This window comes from Lepidochelys olivacea (assembly GCF_965140295.1).
Source record: "Lepidochelys olivacea isolate rLepOli2 genome assembly, chromosome: 2".
NCBI lineage: Eukaryota > Metazoa > Chordata > Testudines > Cheloniidae > Lepidochelys > Lepidochelys olivacea.
The window spans coordinates 208780603-208799848 of NC_140412.1; the positions used below are offsets into that span (position 1 = coordinate 208780603).

At 43.5% G+C, this 19246-nt stretch overlaps 1 long non-coding RNA gene across 1 annotated transcript; it reads right to left on the reverse strand.

The window, feature by feature from the left end:
* Window positions 1-630: 630 nt before the first annotated feature.
* On the reverse strand, window positions 631-14146 carry LOC311517245. The gene is made up of 3 exons (XR_014710642.1): window positions 14010-14146; window positions 4161-4284; window positions 631-957 (listed from the first exon to the last, which is right to left on the reverse strand). It is a non-coding gene; the product is annotated as an uncharacterized lncRNA (long non-coding RNA).
* Window positions 14147-19246: the final 5100 nt, after the last annotated feature.

The following is a 19246-nucleotide window of genomic DNA, read 5'->3' on the forward strand; positions in this document are numbered from 1 at the left end:
ACCGCTGCTCCGGTGGCCCCAGGCAACTGGACCCGGAGCAGCAGTGGTGGCGGCGGGGCCATGGGCTGCCCCCTGCCTGGAGCAGTGGCAAATGGTGACAGGGCCCTGGGTCACCCCCACCTCCAGGAGCATCAGCAACCACTGGAGCACACCCACCCCCAGCAGCAGCTCCACTGGAGCAACCTCCCCCACACAGCACCAAAGATTTAGTTAGGGGTGTTTTTAGTAAAAGTGATGGATGACTTTTTGGTTATTGCCTATGACTTGTGTAACCAGGCTGGCCTTGGTGGGACCCAACTGAGAGTGTCAATTCAGGACAAATTGCTTAACTGCAGGGCAGTTACAGCCCAAGGCTGGGGTTCCTTTGCACACCAAGGCAAACCAAACCAGCCAAACAGAGAAGACTTGAGTTTTAACCCACTGGCTAACCACAAGTCACATAAGCAATTCCCTTAGATGCTCCAGTTTTCCAGTATCTCCACCAGTGCCACTCGTTATGGGGATGAACGGTTATGAAAACCAACACCCCAGTGAAAGAAAAAAGGTTCTCCCTATCCCAAAGGACCAAGCCGCAGACCCAGATCAATATACAAATCAGATCTTACCCACAAATCACACTGTTGCCAATCCTTAGAATCTAAAATCTAAAGGTTTATTCATAAAAGGAAAAAGATACAGATGAGAGCTAGAATTAGTTACATGGAATCAATTACATACAGTAATGGCAAAGTTCTTGGTTCAGGCTTGTAGCAGTGATGGAATAAGCTGCAGATTATAACTTCAAATCCAGTCTCTGGAGTACATCCACAGCTGGGATGGGTCATTTAGTCCTTTTTTCAGAGCTTCAGTCTGTAGTGAAGTCCATCCAGAGGAAAGAAGCAGAATTCAAGACAAGGTGGAGATGAGGCAGCTACCTTTTATAGTCTCTTCCAGGGTAAGGACACCTCTTTGTTCTTACTGTGGAAAATTACAGCAAAATGAAGTTTGGAGTCACATGGGCAAATCACATGTCCATGCATGACTCAGTTCTTTACAGGAGGCAGCCATTGCTCACATGCTATCTTAAACGTTCCCAGGAAGACTTCCTATGTGGATTGGAGTCTCCTAAGGTCCATTGTCAGTTAAGTGTTTCTTGATTGGGCACTTAATTTGCAAATTCCTTTCTCAAGAAGCTGACCAAATGCTTTACTAAGGCTACTTAGAATCAAAACACATTGATATACAAATACATAGCCAATATTCATAACTTCAACTACAAAAATGATACAACCATACAGATAGTATAATCATAATCAGCAAATCATAACCTTTCCTTAGACACCTTACACAACATCCTTTGTATAATATTTGCTGCAAATATATAACAGTGGTTGCAACAATGATCTATACTGTCCCAGTTCATATTAATAATGTCACAACTTGTCAGTGACTTTTACTAAAAATACTCGTGCCTAAACCATAGCCTTAATGATAGCAAACAGATCAAAGCTGATTACCTAGTAAAAAACAAAACCACAAACTGAGCTTAACACACTAGATAGGTAGCACTTATGACTTAGCAAATCCTCATCCTGAGTGATAAACAGGCTGGCAGATTCTTAAGGCACAAGCAGTCTTGGCTCTGCAACTTGGGTTTTTCAGGTTTTCATACACAAGCTAGAAATCCCTCTAGCTTGGGACCATCACTTCCCACAGTTCAGTCTTTGTTCCTCTGGTGTTTCCAGGTGTGTTGTTGTAGGGGGAGTGAGGTTCACCCATGATGTCATTGTCCCCCTTTTATATCTTCTTCCCTCTTGCTGGAAAGCTCTTTTGCTGGATCAAACATTTCCCATTGTATGGTGCTATCTCTGAGAGGTTTCTATTGTACACAGTTCATGGGGTAATCCTTGGGCTTTTGTGAATTTCTTCAATGAGCCATTAACATTGTTTGGCCTTTTTACTGTTGTACCTGAAAGGCCGCTTGTGGGTGTTTTCAACCTCACAACATGTTTCAGTATCACATACATAGCCAAACTCCATAACTTCACATACTACGATAACACATACCATCCAATGAGATATTAATGTCTAGCAGATCAAGATGTTTAGAATGATATCTCACAAGGCATACTTTGTACAAAACACATCCTAATTACATGACAGTGGTGAATATTGGGGTGCCAGGGTGTCACAGGCCCCATCTAGTCTCCTGCTGCTTCTGTTGGCCTCAGGGAGGACCTTGCCCTTTGGTCCCCTTCACTTCTTAAGTCCTGGTCCTGATGGAGGCACATGCCCACCTGCCATTCTTGATCTGCCTCCCCCACATCCTTGCTAGGCCGAGATAGCCTGGTCCTTCTGGCCCACCCTTTTCTTGCTGTCTCTTCTGTTGCCTGGATTAGTTGAGGTGGGACTGGACTGGCCCAAAAGATTTCTGCTCTGGGCCTTGTGAGGAACTGGTATTTCTCCACCAAGGTTATGACCTCAGAGAGGGTTTCAGGAGAGTGGTACATCACCCATTCCCATCCTCCAGCTGAGAGAATCTGTGTGAACTGTTCTGGGACAATTCTTTTGGCTACTTGGGCTCCCTACTTTTGCTGGGCTGGAGCCACCACAAGCAATGTTCGCTTAGGCACTGGGCCACAACCTGTGGTCATGGCCTGGGTGTGAACCTCTTCTCCCCCGCCCCCCCCAATTGCTTGTGGTACGTCTCGGTGGAAATATCAAAACATGTCTAGGATGGCCACCTTCAGTCGAGGGTGCAACTATCACATCGAGACCCCAGTACACAATCTGGGCCACTTCTGTCAAGCAGGGCGCTAGCTCTCTGCAGGCTAGCAAGCCAATAAGGCCACACTGTCAAAGGTTACCAAGAATGCCTCCAGGTTGTCCCCTGGTGCCATTTTTGTTAGCTTCAGCAGAGGACTCAGGTCCAGACCTGGGCTAGAGCTGCCTGCTGCCGAACTCCCCAGCATAGCTTGCGAGTGAAACAGTGTGTCCATCTGCTGCACAAGATGTTGCTGTTGGTCGCTTTGCTTGGCTGTTAATTCCTTGATGAGTTGTTGCTGCTGGTGTTGCTGGGCAACCAGCTACTAGGGTAACTGGATCTGCTGCTGCTGCTGTTGTTGTTCCACAACCCATTTCAATGGCTTGTCCAAATCCACCTTTTACTCATCCTTTATACAGTTCCCACATTCACCACCACTTTGTAGCAGGCTTTGCTTATGGGCCAGCAGGACTTTTGGTCAGGCTGCAGCCAAACAGTCTCTCTGACTCTTCCAGGCAGTCTGGGGGCCTGGCAGCCACTTCACAGTTCATCACTCCCGCCCCTCCCCCCCCACCCCAGAGTCCAGGATCTCTCAGAAAGCAGGGGGAAGAGGGAAGGGTGGGGGACCCAGGCCCTCCCTCTCCACCAGATCTGGCCCAGGGCCCAAGGGAAGAGAGGGGAGGGGTGGCTCAGTTCCTTCTGATTGCCTCTCTAAGCCTCCCCTAAGCCGCTTCCTACCTTCCCTGTTTCCCTTCAATTTGGGGCATGGTCCAGCCTTCTGCTTACCATCTCGGTAGTTCAGGGCTTCAGCTGAAGAGGCTGGTGGGGATGCTTTTTAGCTCACTCTCCGTGTCCAATTGTCCCCCACTTAGTCAGGGGGAGTGGGATCCCAGCCTAGTCTTACTCCCAGTCCCAGTCTTTTCCCTGTAAATTGCTCTGCCTCAGTGGCTACAGCCTGTCTGCTTTCTTGAAGCCAGTCTCTCCTCCATGCTTCCCTGTGCTGGGCTGCCAGAATTCCCTTTTAAGCAGATCCTCTATAGAGAGCATGCCCAGCAGCTGCTGAAGATTGGAGCCTTCTTGGCCCAATACTGTTCCATCACATGGTCCTATTACAACCTGGTGCATTAAATAGCATTTCACTCTGTAAATAGTCTCATTGGCAGAACTGGCCTCCTAAAGTAGCAAGTCCCACTGAAATGCAAAATATAATGATTATTTAAAAGTGTAAAAAGGATAACTTAAGTGATCAAGAGCTATCTTATGAGCAACAGGTTATTTTTCTGAAATATTCAGATATAAAAAGAATGGCAAGAGATTTCTTTGCTAGAAAAAAAATTACACGTTGCCTTGGAGACTTTAAAGAAAGTCTATATTTTCTCCAGTGCCCCAAACTCTCATCATTTCATGTCTCACTTACTGCAACATTCTTCTCGCTGGACTTGACAAATGCAGTCTTGTCCCACTCATATCCCTTCAGAATGCTCTGCCAAGGTCATTTTCCTAGCCTGTCGTTTTGACCATGTTAGTCCTTTCTTTGCATCCTGTCATAAATATAAAGGGAAGGGTTACCACCTTTCTGTATACAGAACTATAAAATCCCTCCTGGCCACAGGCAAAATTCACCTGTAAACGGTTAAGAAGCTAGGATAACCTTACTGGCACCTGACCAAAATGACCAATGAGAAGACAAAATACTTTCAAAGCTGGAGGGGAGGAGGGTGAAACAAAGGGTCTGTCTGTGTGATGCTTTTGCTGGGACCAGGTCAGGAATGCTCTTCAGAACTTCTGTTAAGTTAGTAAGTAATCTAGCTAGAAATGCGTTAGATTTCCTTTGGTTTAAATGGCTGGTAAATAAGCTGTGCTGAATGGAATGTATATTCCTGTTTTTGTGTCTTTTTGTAACTTAAGGTTTTGCCTAGAGGGATTCTCTGTGTTTTGAATCTTATTACCCTGTAAGGTATTTAGCATCCTGATTTTACAGAGGTGATTCTTTTACTTTTTCTTTAATTAAAATTCTTCTTTTAAGATTCTGATTGCTTTTTCATTGTTCTTAAGGTCCAAGGGTTTGGGTCTGTGTTCACCTATGCAAATTGGTGAGGATTTTTATCAAGCCTTCCCCAGGAAAGGGGGTGTAGGGCTTGGGGGGATATTTTGGGGGAAGATGTCTCCAAGTGGGCTCTTTCTCTGTTCTTTGTTTAACACGCTTGGTGGTGGCAGCATAGGTTTCAAGGACAAGGCAAAGTTTGTACCTTGGAGAAGTTTTTAACCTAAGCTGGTAAGAAGGTCCCCACATCTGTACCCTAGAGTTCAGAGTGGGGAAGGAACCTTGACATATCCCTTCACTGACTCCCCCTTTATTACATCAAATATAATCTGCTTGTCTTTACTTCCAAGGTCCTTCATGGTCAATCCGCACTTTCATTTGCTATTGACCCATTGATGCTGACCTCTATTTGGCTCATGAAGTCAGCCTCCATTGCCTACTTGTTAAATTTTCAAACAAACACCTTTTGACATTCTCCCATACTGCCCCTCATACTTGGGAGTTATACCCTGTAAACATCCACTAATTTACCTCATTAGCCACCTTCGAATCCCTCCTCAAATGCTGCCCAATATTATCTCATTGTTTTCTTTTTCTCCCTGGTCTGTCTGTACCCAGCTATTATCCCTAGTCTTATACTCTTTGGGGCAGGATTGATCTTTTTGTTCCGTGTTGGTACGCTGCCTTCCACAATGGGGTCTTGGTCTCTGACTGGGGCTCCTAGGCACTAGGATAGTACGAACAACAATCAGTGGCTGATTGGATGTATCCTGAAAATAGCTGGCAAGTTCCTAGAGAAGAGCTGTGTGAATAGCTAATTTACTGGTTCAGTGACTGAATTAAAAAAAAAAAAAAGATCAGGTTGACCCTAAATTACAATTTTTTCCAAAATATTTCAGCAAAATGAAAAAGTCAAAGAAAATTTATTTTGGTCTAAAAACAATGTTTCATTTGACCCAAAACAAAATATTTTGTTTCATTTTAGGTGGGTTTTTTTTACCCTTTTAAAAAAGTATAAGTGAAGCACAATTTTAAATGAAAAGACATTTTGAACGGAAAACAAAACATTTCATTTCAACAATGACAAAATGAAAGGTTTACCATGTTCTGAATTTTTTTTCAGCTGAAACAAATCAGCGGATTCTACAGGAATTAGCAAAATGTTTCAGTTCACCCAAGTATGCATTTTTCAGTGAAAAAAATTTTTGTTCAAAAAATTTTGTCCAGGTCTAGCCTGGACACCACATCTGTAATATGTGGATGAAAATTTTTGAAGTAGGTTCTCCCAAAAAAGAACAATCTAGATCCCTGACAAAATGAGTCATGTCCATTTTATTTCACTCACTTTCTGCTATTTTAAATGTACACTCTTTCAAGATGGGCATTCACCTATTAATGCTTTATTATTATTAATTAGCATTATTTATTATTAACAACATTTGTGTTGGAGTAGCACCTAAAGGCCTCAACCACATTGGATCCATTATGCTAGGCACTGTACAAACATATAATAAATGACAGTCCTTTCCCCAAACAACGTACAGTCTAAGAGACACAACATAACAGAAGAAACAAGAAGTGGGGGTGGGAGAGATGAGGTGACAAATAGTTGGATGTACACAAGTCCCAGCTGTCCAGTAGTAATGATAACTGCTCTTCACCTGCCTAGCCATTATCAGGTTGTACTTCATTCCATGCATTCCAGAAGAGGTGAGTTTTGAGGAAAGACTAGTAGGAAGACAGGATAGTGACTTACAGATTTTGACTGTGAGCTTTTCCAACTTGTGAACATGAAGGGCAGCTTGAGAGAAAGCACAGAAGTTTTTGTTGCAGAAATGGAGAATTGGGTGATTCCATAGCCCAAAATACAGTAGAATCCCTGCCATCTGAACCGTGACTATCCTAACCTTCATTTCTAATGAACTGTGAGCAGGTCTCCGTGGTTTGCTCACCCCAACTCCTCCATTATCATTAAATGTTTGGTGCCACCCAAGCAGTTTGTAGACTCAGCATTCTGCTGTGGGATAAATAATACTTGCAAACATTTTGGAGCCCATACTAGTGTGCATCTGAAATAACCACACTGTGATAGATTCACATTTCTAAGGATTGTTTGGCAATACAATGGCCATATTCTTTTGCTGTAACCCCTTTTATTTCAGTGGGATTGTATCAGCGTAATAGATCATAATTCGATCTCTTGTGTTTAGCAAACTGAATGTTGTCAACCTATATCCTGTAGATGAGGAGGAAAGATCTAAAACTACAGCAGCAGTGGGAGCATCTGAGACACATCAGAGAGGCCAGTGAATGATAATCGGTTGATCAGAGCTTTTGGACTTTACTGATCTGAGATGGATTTGAAGTTACAATTTAGATGTGAGGCTCTATATTCCTTTGTTGTGTATCTATCTAGTTAGTATCACTGTTCCCCTTTTTGTCTGTTACAGCCTCTTGTTGAGCCTTGTTTTAGATTAGATTGTAAACTCGGTCAGCGACTGCACTTAGCGCTACAGGTCCCCCAATCTTGACTATTACACAGCACCTATCACCATGGTATCTAAGTGTCTTCTGATTCCCAAGAACTTCGAACATATAGTTCCCCAATTCAGTGCCGTTTGCAAGAGCCAAATCAAAACGAGTCAGCTTAGCTTGCATTTATGCATCTTTTTCTCAGATTAATGACTCCAGCACGATTTTACTAATTTACACTAATGACAACCTATTACAAGTTACTGAATTTTGTGAATTAGCCAAAAATGAACAAACAGGGTTTAAAACACACACACACAAAAAAACCCATAAGCATAATGCATCATAAAACATTGTTTGTTCATTTATTTTGCCAACTGTACTTTGGATTTAATTATTCATAAAACTTCATAGTACAGTGTGGTTGCAAATGTAAAGTAAGTAGCATTTGCACAGTGGTGTGGGGAATACCTGTAATACTGCAGGTTTCTGAGTAACAGCCATGTTAGTCTGTATTCGCAAAAAGAAAAGGAGTACTTGTGGCACCTTAGAGACTAACCAATTTATCTGAGCATAAGCTTTCGTGAGCTACAGCTCACTTCATCGGATGCATACTGTGGAAAATACAGAAGATGTTTTTATACACACAAACCATGAAAAAATGGGTGTTTATCACTACAAAAGGTTTTCTCTCCCCCCACCCCACGCTCCTGCTGGTAATAGCGTATCTAAAGTGATCACTCTCCTTACAATGTGTATCATAATCAAGGTGGGCCATTTCCAGCACAAATCCAGGTTTTCTCCCCACCCTCCCCAACAAACCCACTCTCCTGTTGGTAATAGCTTATCTAAAGTGATCACTCTCCTTACAATGTGTGTGATAATCAAGGTGGGCCATTTCCAGCACAAATCCAGGGTTTAACAAGAACATCTGAAGGGGGGGGGTAGGAAAAAACAAGGGGAAATAGGTTACCTTGCATAATGACTTAGCCACTCGCAGTCTCTATTCAAGCCTAAATTAATTGTATCCAATTTGCAAATTAATTCCAATTCAGCAGTCTCTCGCTGGAGTCTGGTTTTGAAGATTTTCTGTTGTAATATCGCAACTTTCATGTCTGTAATCACGTGACCAGAGAGACTGAAGTGTTCTCCGACTGGTTTATGAGTGTTATAATTCTTGACATCTGATTTGTGTCCATTTATTCTTTTACGTAGAGACTGTCCAATTTGACCAATGTACATGGCAGAGGGGCATTGCTGGCACATGATGGCATATATCACATTGGTGGATGTGCAGGTGAACGAGCCTCTGATAGTGTGGCTGATGTTATTAGGCCCTGTGATGGTGTCCCCTGAATAGATATGTGGGCACAGTTGGCAACGGGCTTTGTTGCAAGGATAGGTTCCTGGGTTAGTGGTTCTGTTGTGTGGTATGTGGTTGCTGGTGAGTATTTGCTTCAGGTTGCGGGGCTGTCTGTAGGGAAGGACTGGCTTGTCTCCCAGGATTTGTGCGGGAAATGGCCCACCTTGATTATCATACACATTGTAAGGAGAGTGATCACTTTAGATAAGCTATTACCAGCAGGAGAGTGGGGGGTGGGGGAGAGAGAAAACATTTTGTAGTGATAAACACCCATTTTTTCATGGTTTGTGTGTATAAAAACATCTTCTGTATTTTCCACAGTATGCATCTGATGAAGTGAGCACTGGCTCACGAAAGCTTATGCTCAGATAAATTGGTTAGTCTCTAAGGTGCCACAAGTACTCCTTTTCTTTTTGTAATACTGCAGTGGCTCTAATTACTTTCAGACAATGAGTGTCAACATTTTAGTGATGACCTTATGTACTAGTAAATATGGTACCACATAATATATTTTGTAAAATAATTAAATTTTAATGATGAGACTTTAGAATAGTGTCTGCTATTAAATCTTTATAGGGTGAGAGAGGGACCGCCACATTTTTCTGCAGGTTACAAAATATGAAGTTCATTGGAGTATGGATTAATGAAGTTCTGCTCTGTTTTATTAGTTAGATAAGAGCATAACATTCCACAATAGGTGAAAAAATATGCATCAGAATAGCAACATTTCTGTTATGCAAATGAAGATGTTCTGATAACCCTACACTATAGCAGAGCACCAAACTCTGCCTTCCTTCAGTTCATTTTGGCCAGACTGTTAGAACTACAATATGTCAATTGTTAAGAAAATTTCTCCTGCACAACATAAAACAAGGACATAAAGACACTTTGCATGAAGTCACTGTGGGGAAACCCTGGGACCTTCTGGAGAGCATGAAGTACTTCTGTATCTCCCATTTATCACACAAGCATTCTAGCAGTAGAGCCAAATGAGATATGTAGAAATACCTTGCTAATCTACATTGGATGGTGCTTGTTTTGTAAGCAGGTCATGGTGACCCTGAGAAAAATCTTAGTTGCTTTTGTGTTTTCATTATTTCTTCTGCGACACTGGCATTCTCTAGGCCTTTGAAAATGCTAACACAGAGAGAAAATAAATAACCAACATGTTATTTAGTGCCTTTCATCCCAACGGATCTGGAAGTAATTTACCAACAGTGGGCCTGGTGCTCAAGGGAGGGAATGGAGCTCAAGAAATCTTCCCCCATTATGCCATCTGCATATTTGCCTGATCACAGTACTGGGATGTTATGAGTCGATGACTGCTACTTGGTATAGGACAGACCCACTTTCTATAGGGCAATTTTTCAAACAGTCAATTAAAAAAAAGTTTGCCTCTGTAGCAAGGTGTTCTGACCCTTTGATGATTAGGAGAACTCTCCTGGACCAGTACCACTCAATTACAGGAATAATACCTCTAAAATAGAGGATGTAAATGTAAAAAGGGTAAAGCACACAAAAGACCACATTTCACAGCGAAAGACCAGATTTCTTGGTTCATGACGTGGTTTTCATGGCTGTGAATTTGGTAGGGCCCTACCCCTCAGCAGTGAGGAAGAAAATTAGCTCAGAGGCTACTGGGAATTGCAGTTCCCAGGGTAGCTGGGCCAGTAGCCTGGGATTCTGGCAAGGTCTGCCAGGAAATTGGGGTGGACGTATATGGAGTCTTCCCAAAAGACTGGGGAGAGACTTGGAAGGAGCCAGTTGTGTTAAGGGGTGTCTCCAGAGTTTGAGCAAACAGCTCACTTTTTTTTTTGTATTTACTTTGAGGCAAACCCTTTTGGCAAGGGACTGAGCCAATCAGATTGTGTCTCGCTACACAAGAGCTCTTTGTTGGCTGATCCATGGAGAAGTGTTTTTCTTCACCTCAAAGAACAGTATATGGCCAGAACTGTCAATGTAGCTGAGACATAAAAATGTAGTTTTTTCCCCCTCTCCCAAAACTGCAAGGGTCTAGCCCTTTCTGTCTGTTTGACCTGCCACACAGCTTCTTGCTCCTGTTACTTGTAATCCCAGCATTCTTAAATGACTACAGTTTGGTGGGTTATCCTTTATGGAAAAGCCCTATAGAATGTCATAAAGAATGAAGCTTCCTATAGAATGTTTAAACCAGACTATAACATTTTATAGCATGGAGACAATGTTGTACCAAATTGTATAGCCCTTTTAAAGTCAAGCATACAGAATTCTGTTTAGTTTCTCCAGAACCCTATTATCTTCCATCCTATTGAATTCTATAGGACTTTTCCATACAGTTTTCAAGTCTCCACCTCTTCTTTTGAAGTGGATTCTTTTAACCTAGTTATAAGATATTTGGCTTAGGCAGTGTAGATTTTTACAAATTTTTTCATTTATTTTTCTCTCCGTGGAGCTTTGTGTTCTACTTCATCCAGTCACGTTCCAATCACTTGCCTGCCTTTTAATATGTAACTGAACTTTGAATATAAAAGAGTCAGAGTCACTAGTGTGGACTCCAGCACCTGGGTGAAGTCAGTAGGACAGTAAGGCTACATCTACACCGCGCACAACTTTCGGTGGTGTGTAGTATATGTGTAGCTACATATCGCAGTGGAAAGCACACTGTGTCCACCCTGTGGTGTGTAGGTACATGTGTCAGTGAAAGGCTCTGGCAGAGGTGAGGCACTGGGGGAAAGGCTTCAGCAGCTCCCCGTTGCTGGTGCCTTTCACTGGGGCAAGGAAAGGCTCTGACAGTGGGGAAGCAGAGGCTGAGCCTTCCCCCGCTCCCTTCCTCTGCCAAAGCCTTCGTCCACTCTTGGAGATTTTCTCCACTGCCAGGGCCTTTCCCTGCACTAAAGCCTTTTCCTGTTGCCGGAGTCTTTTTCAGGGAAAGACTCCAGCAGCGGTGAGGCAGCAGGTTACTACACTGCTATAAATAACAGTATGGATGGGAAAGCCTAGCTTGGCAAGTAGAAAGCCATGTAGGGTATGTATTCAACTACATGCCCACACCCTTCAGGTGTGGCTTTACTCTGCTCACCTAAGCTGTGCTTTACCATCTACATTGCTCTTTATACCCATGCTAGCGAGGTTACATGGGTATGTACACTACATGCCACCAAAAGAAGTGTGCAGTGTAGTGAATCCCAGTGCAGAATTAGGTTCTAAGTTTGTTTATGGAGCTTCTGAACTGGCTGAATTTTAACCTCCAATGGATCTGATTTTTTTAAAATGTCTTCTGATATTGTTACCTCTGATGTGTCATGATGGAACCTACTTTTGATAGAATTTAATTTGTCCATAGTAACTTGTACAGTAACTTGGCCTCTGGTCAGCCCTTTTGAGTTATGCAGCATGATTAAAAAAAGAGTCTTCCCTTAAAAATAAGACACATTTTGCATTCAGCTATCTCAAAAACACGTTTACATGTTGACATGAATTTAATATTCAATGAGAACAAGTATTTTTGACAAAAAGTATTTGAATTTTACTGATGGCCAAACTGTGCTACAGGGAGGTTAAGTGATATGCCCAGGATCTCACAGTAAGTCAGTGAGAAAATCAGGAGCAGAGTTCAGACACATTTGTGTGTTTTAACCACTAAACAACATTGCCTCTTGCAGTGTTACACAGTCTGCTACCACAACTGGCCTTTCTTCTTCATAATATTCCTTCGTTCCTCCTTTTGTGTGTTGTGCCTTCCCTCCAGATATATAAGCTTATCTCCCTTACTATGCTTGCTCCTAGTTAAAATGTTGAGTCTCAAGGAACACTGGCCTATTGTTCTGAATCCCCTATTTTAAAGACTAGCTTTCTTTTGTCCATACTCCATAGCAAGCCTCTAGTTGCTTATGTAGGCCAACGTTTTCAAGTATCCACTAGTTTTGTGAGTCCAACTTGAGTCATCTTGAGCCTAATGAGCACCCAAAATCTGAGGCCCCTCAAATTAGAAGCCATGTTGAAAATGTTGGCCATATAACATTTCTGAGGTGAATAAGACTTCTCCATGGATCAGCCAGAAGGGGGCTCTTGTGCAGCGAGAAGCTATTTACCTGCCCTCCTCTGGACCCAAGTTTGTCGCTTTCACAGCACCAGTCAATTCCTTTGATACCGGTGAAAAAAGCTCCCAAATCTTTACTCATTCCCTCCCTGTTGTTTCATTCATAAAGTATAATGCTAGAACTTTACTAAGCCCTGTGGACTGCTCTGTCCATGTGACTGAGTTGCTAAGGGTTACAATATTTGAACATTCAAAAACGAAGACACTCCACGGGGGGAGGGGAATTTGCTCGCACCCCTCCCTCCCGGCCCCCCCTCAACTCCACCCCTTCCCCTCCCCTTCCCTGCCCCCATTCCAACCCCTTCCCCCAAAGTCCCCACTCCAACTCTGCCCCCTCCCTGCCCCATTGGACCCCTTCCCCAAATCCCCGCCCCACCTCCTCCTCTGATTGTGCCGCGTTCCCCCTCCTCCCCACCGTGCAAAACAACTGTTTAGCAGCGCCAGCGCTGGGAGCTAGGGGGGAAAAGCGGGCACTCTCTAAAATGATCAACATTCACTTTCTTTCTCGAATAATCAACATTCACTCTCTTTCTTGAATGATCAACTCTTCTTTGGGGAAAAATAATAACGGCAAAATCCCAGACATTTTTAGATATTTAAAAATTCCTCCCAGATGGCAATTTAAGAACCAAAAAGCCGGACATATCTGGGAAAATACAGATGTATGGTAATCCTAGAGTTGCTTCCAGCCTAACTCCCTATGTGCCCTGTTCCACTGGTTTGCCCCCAATAATAGTCTCTCCAGAGAACATTGGCCCTGTGACTCTAGTTCCACTGATCATGATACATCTTCCCAATCTTACAAATATATTAATATAAGCATTAAAAACAAATAAATTGATGCCCAAACCCCCACCTTGTATCCCTTTGGCCAGAGGTTGCTATTATGTAGCCGTGTTGGAGTCTTGTCTTTACCACAGACTCAGCTGTTTACATAGTCTTTGAGATGGTGTGATTGCCTGTTGAAGAGACCAAACTAGGGAGTGACCTATCTTTCTCCCTGTCACCTGTCTCCAGTCTAGCAAACTCTCTCTGTGGCGTTTCCTCCCTCCCTGCGGGGTTGGCCTCTGGATGGTTTTCTGTCTTTCCATTCTCTGGTGATCTCTGTAGGCTCTCTCTGCGTACCATGTCTGCTAGCTTGTAAGTGGCTTCTGCTCCTTTAGCTCACTTGTATCTCTTGTGTAGTCATCTTGGGTGCCACTACACCCCCCATGACTCCTTTAGTCCACTCCTGGTATTTGTAATGGCTGGTTCCTCACAGGAGTGCCTGTCTCCAGGGCCAGTAGACTGACCTGTTGTACTCTAGTACCTGCTTTCTCAGATTGTTTGCCATCTCCATCCCTCTGGCTGCAACAGGCATCACTGCTATCAGGATTTTGGTCCTTTGTCCCATGAGTGCCTGTGCTGGACTGTTTTGGCACCCCTGTGAAGGGGTGTTCCTGTGTGCCAAAAATGCTAACAAGAGGTCTGAACCAGCAGAAACAGCTTTGTGCAACAGCCTCTTAACTGTTTTCACAGCTGATTCCAATTTACCATTAACTCTGTGGGTATGCCAGGGAGGAGGTGTGGTGGTCAAACTCCTGTTTGCATGCAAATTCCTTGAATTCTTCCAAGGCAAAAAGCGGAGCCCTGGGTGTGGGGCTGGCAGCCGGGACTTGCATGTGGGGCTGGGAGCGGAGCCCCGGGTGTGGGGCTAGCAGCCGGAACGCCGAGTGCGGGGTCAGGAGGAGCAGAGCCTGGGCGCAGGGCTGTCAGCCGAAGCCCCGTGTAAAACCAGAGGGTGCTGCAGCACCCCCCACACCTCTAGTTCCCATACTATGCTCCATGGTCCCTCAAGGGCACCCACTTAAGGTTTCCAGCTCCTAGACATCACCTCTCTTGGGTAGACACTCGGTCTCTCTCCCTCCTGACCAGGGTTTTAAGGCTGCACAACTCCCTGCCCTACACTTTGATATCTGTGAGCAAAAGGCCAGTGCCTGTGCATTGCTTTCTCCCTGGGGGTTATGAACAGTGTATTGCCAGCCATTACAAGTTACCACACGCTGCCACCATGTTTCATTCACAAAGTGTGAAGCTGAATGCAGGTTAAAGTTGAACAAATGGAACTTTATTAAACCCTGTGGATAGGGTTGCCAACTTTCTAATCGCACAACTGAACACCCTTGCCCCGCCCCTTCTCCAAGGCCCAGCTCCCTCCCTCCGTGACTCACTCTCCCCCACCCTCACTCATTTTCACTGGGCTGGTGCAGGGGTGCGGGAGGGGGTGAGGGCTCCGGCTGGGGGTGTGGGCTCTGGGGTGGGGCAGGGGATGAGGGGTTTGGCGTACTGTAGGAGGGGGCTCAGGGCTGGAGCAGAGGGTTGGGCTACAGGAGTGGGTGTTGGGGTACGGTTCCCAGCCAATGGGAGCTATAGGGGCAGCGCTTGGGGCAGGGCAGGGTGCGGAGCTTCCCTGATTGCCCCTGCACCTAGGGGCTGCAGGGACATGCCGGCCACTTCCGGGAGCCGCACAGAGCCAGGGCAGGCAGGGAGCCTGCTTTAGCCCTACTGTGCCGCCGACCACACTTTTAAAGGCCCAGTCAGCGGTGCTGATGAGAGCTGCCAGTGTCCCTTTTTGACTGGGTGTTTCGGTCGAAAACTGGACACCTGGCAACCCTGCCTGGCCACCCTGCCTGGCCCTGTGGACTGCTCTGTCCAAACTACTGAGCTACTTCCAGCCTAACTCCCTGTTCCACTGCTGTCTCCGCAACAACAGTCCCCCCCGGAAACATTGGCCCTCTGACTTCAATTTCACTGACCATGATACACCTGTATTAGGAATTTATAAAATTGAAATAAATCAGTCACATTCATCTCTGGTTTAACTCCACCGATGGCAGCTGAATCACATCACAAAATATTTTAGCCAATTAAGTTTTAATTTACCCCAGGGCATGTTTGTGTGTGAGCGGTGATTGGTGGGTCAGTCAAGTTTTTTATAATACAGTAATTCAAATTCAGCAAAAGTAGTGAAGTGACACACTGTAACAAATAAAATCTTTTAAACTAGCTGATGTGTGTTAGCGTCAGTAATCGACTTTCTGTAAACTGTGCTATGCTGCTACATGAATAAAAACAAATGATATAGGTGAGTGAACTATCAATTACAGTATCAGCAGGATGTCTTGGCTTAAAGATTAAAGACTTCTGTTGCTCTAGCTTGTTTTACAACCAACCAAAAATCTTGATAAAATATCTTAATGTTGTGTCAGAAAAATGCAGCCTTGGTGGATGGGTTTGCAGAATGATGATCTATGAACACAACCATTTCTAATTTTTCTATAGCAAATGGAATGTTTTGGACTCATGCATGTTTGTCTCAGTTGACAAACTGGGAAACCCCCTATAGAAGAGTTGCTTTTGATTTGACTTATGCTTTTGAATTGACTTATTATTTCTTACTCACTACCTTCAAAGTAGTATCTGGCAAGATCTTGCAGTTTTCAGGGCCAAGAGACAAAGAGGAATTGTGGCTCATGATAAAATGAACGGATGGCTCCTGATAATGTCAGATTTGAAAACTTTTTTGTATCCTCTCTGTTTCTGCACATTGTGCACTCAAATGCCTAACATACTTGTGAGATCTATATAAAGAAATGATAATGCTGATATTTGATGATAGCTTGCAGGAAGACTCACTTGTGAAGTGGTTTCCTGGGCATCCACCATAATCTACAATACATGACTACTATTAAATGCACGATCTAGATTATGAGCTATTTGAGACAAAGACTATCTTTTGACTTAACGTCTCTGTGTGGTGCCTCCCACGGTGCGGTCCTGATCCTTTATTCTATTCAGATTCTAAACTGTGTAGTATCTTGATTGATGTCCCTAGGGGGTAATGCAATACAAATACATAAATATTATTAGATTCTTATTTGATTAAGTCCTTACATCCAGCAGATTAAAATGGTATGAAAACTTTATGGTATGAAAAGCACTGCTGTTGACTTATTTTCCAGATATGTTTCCAAATCAGATGCTTCCTTTGCTAAAGAAAGAGGGTATGTAACAGGGTGGCTTGCCCTTGGGCTACAGAGCCTGGGGATAAGCCAATCCCCTGGTTAAAGAATGAGCCCCGCTGAGGGGAATCAGGTAATTTCTAGCTGCTGTAAGGTGTGGGGCTGTGCAGGAAGTTGTAGTAAAACTGCAGTGAGTGAGGTTCTTACAGGGAAGACTCTGAGACCAGGGGAATTGCTTCAGTTAGGAAGGGCTGGGAGTAGCCTGCTAAGCCATGAAGGCCTCTGACCAAACTAGGGGAATCTGGGCTGTGCCCAACTGAAGACTGGAGGAAAGACTTTTAGTTTTGAACTTTAAGTTAATCAATTGGACCCTAAAGAGGGCTGTTGTGATTGACTGGAACACCGCCCCCACCCCCACATGTGGGGTTTATTTGGGGACTCAGGAAAGGAAACTGAGGTGAGGGGCTGGGTATTTTTGCAAAGGTTGGATAAAGTCACAAAAAGAGTTTTTATTGACAGAGAGATGGGAAGGCTGAGCATGTAGTGTCAGTGATCCAAAAACCTCTTAATGGCAACTGGCAAGGGGGCTCGTATAAGCTGGATCTAATATAGCTGGAATACTAGTAAAGCCATACCTGCAACCCTTTTTTTAGTTTATACTAGGCCTTCCGCTCTACCCAGATCTCTCACCTTCGTGCTCTCTGTGTCTCCCTCTTCCACTCTTGGTACCATCTGGTTAACAACTCTTACGTTTTGCATCCTGACTGAATTCCAAAAGCAAATGGTACCCTGAGAAAAGGTAGGAACAGCCATCCTCTGCCTTTGCACAAACTAATTCCTTCTCAGTCTTCAAATCCTTCCTGAACAACATATTTTTCCCATGTAGCCAGCACAGTTTAATTTACCCTCTGGCCCTGTCTTCATTCCTCCTTGTGCCTGAGCCTTTTGTTTTTATCAGTTTTGTCTATATTAAATTATAGTCTCCCTGAGGCAGGGATCTCACTTGTTGCATCTTTGGAAAGGGATTTATTCTCCTCTAGTGCTATATAAATGATCATCAGCACTAGCATATAAAACTTGGACAGCATATAGCTGCCTGCAGCAATGTGCTATATAAAATGGAAGAGAAGTGAAGGAAAATAATCCACACCCAAGTGCTGCAATAAATTCCTTCTCAAATTTCAGCTTCATTTCAGTTCTAGCCTAAACACACTGATAACACCATCTGAAATCCACCCATGTAATCTGTATAAAGAGAGAAACACTCAGTAAATGGGAGAAGATTGCATATCACAACACATTTATGGCAGGCAAAGAAAGATTTCTCTAGATGCAGAAATGAATAGTTAATTCACACTCACTTACAGCAAAAGACCCTAAATACACTTCTGATTTACAAGAAATCAAAGAAAAAGATGCAGGTCAAGAACTGTAATCCTTTAATTATGCATCCTTTTAAAAATCTTATATCCGTGTGGTAGGCATTTCTTTATAGGCAGCTTCTTAGCTTCCTTCACATATAACAATAAAACATTGTTTTCTTCCAGTGAGTGTTCTCCTTGTGCAGTCACTGTTTACCTTATGGGGGAACTCACTTATTTAGAAGATCAGCCTAAGTATTAAAAACCCAACAGCTGTCACATGGAATCGAACTACTTGGTACACCTATATCTTGTGTCCTGCCTCCTGCAGTAATCAATATATGATGCTCCAAGGGAAGGAAAACTTTCCTTTCCCTTTCACTATAATGCACTCAACCAGTTCTAATTTTTCAATGTAAAAAAACAAGCAGTAAAAAAAACCAAAAACAAAAAACCCTGAAAAATGTAAAACCAAACCTTTCAGGCCTTCTGCCTGGATCATAAAGGAGCAAAACTCAGCACAATCCCAATTTTGTTTTATTATCACCTCTAAAGTTAGCACATCCATCAACTGAAAATATAGGAGCTGTATAAATAGATTGTATAACTGTTCAAAGAAAGAAAAATGAAACACTATAGTTTTTCCAGTGACTTCTAGCCTTTTCCACTACAGCTCACTTACAAGACATAATAACTAAGCCATATTCAAGAAAGTACATACATAAGCACTCCCATTAACCTCCATGGGCATACTCATGTGTTTAAAATAAAGCATGTTGGATAAATATCTTCCGGAATCAAAGCCTTTGGGGGTGAATTCTCATCTCCATTGCAAAGCTTGAGTACACATAACTGGGACTGGGGCAGAACAGAAAATCTCTTCCAAGTTGTACTGCTTTATCAGTACAAGTATAGTTAAGTGGTACCAATCCTTTAGTGTTGACTCAGCTATACCAGTGTAGCTTGTTCTCCTGTAGGAATGGGAATAAGCTATACCAGCATGAGGCACCTGTGATGAGGCACTTCCACCTGGAGCACTCTCCTGCAGCAGGCCACAGCACATCAGGTGCACCTGCCCCAGGTTCCCCTTTCAGAGTCCCCAGAAATAGCCCAAACAATCTCCCCAAGTATAAATATAGCCCTTGTGGCATTCATTTATTTATTATAAAAGTCTCATACACAAG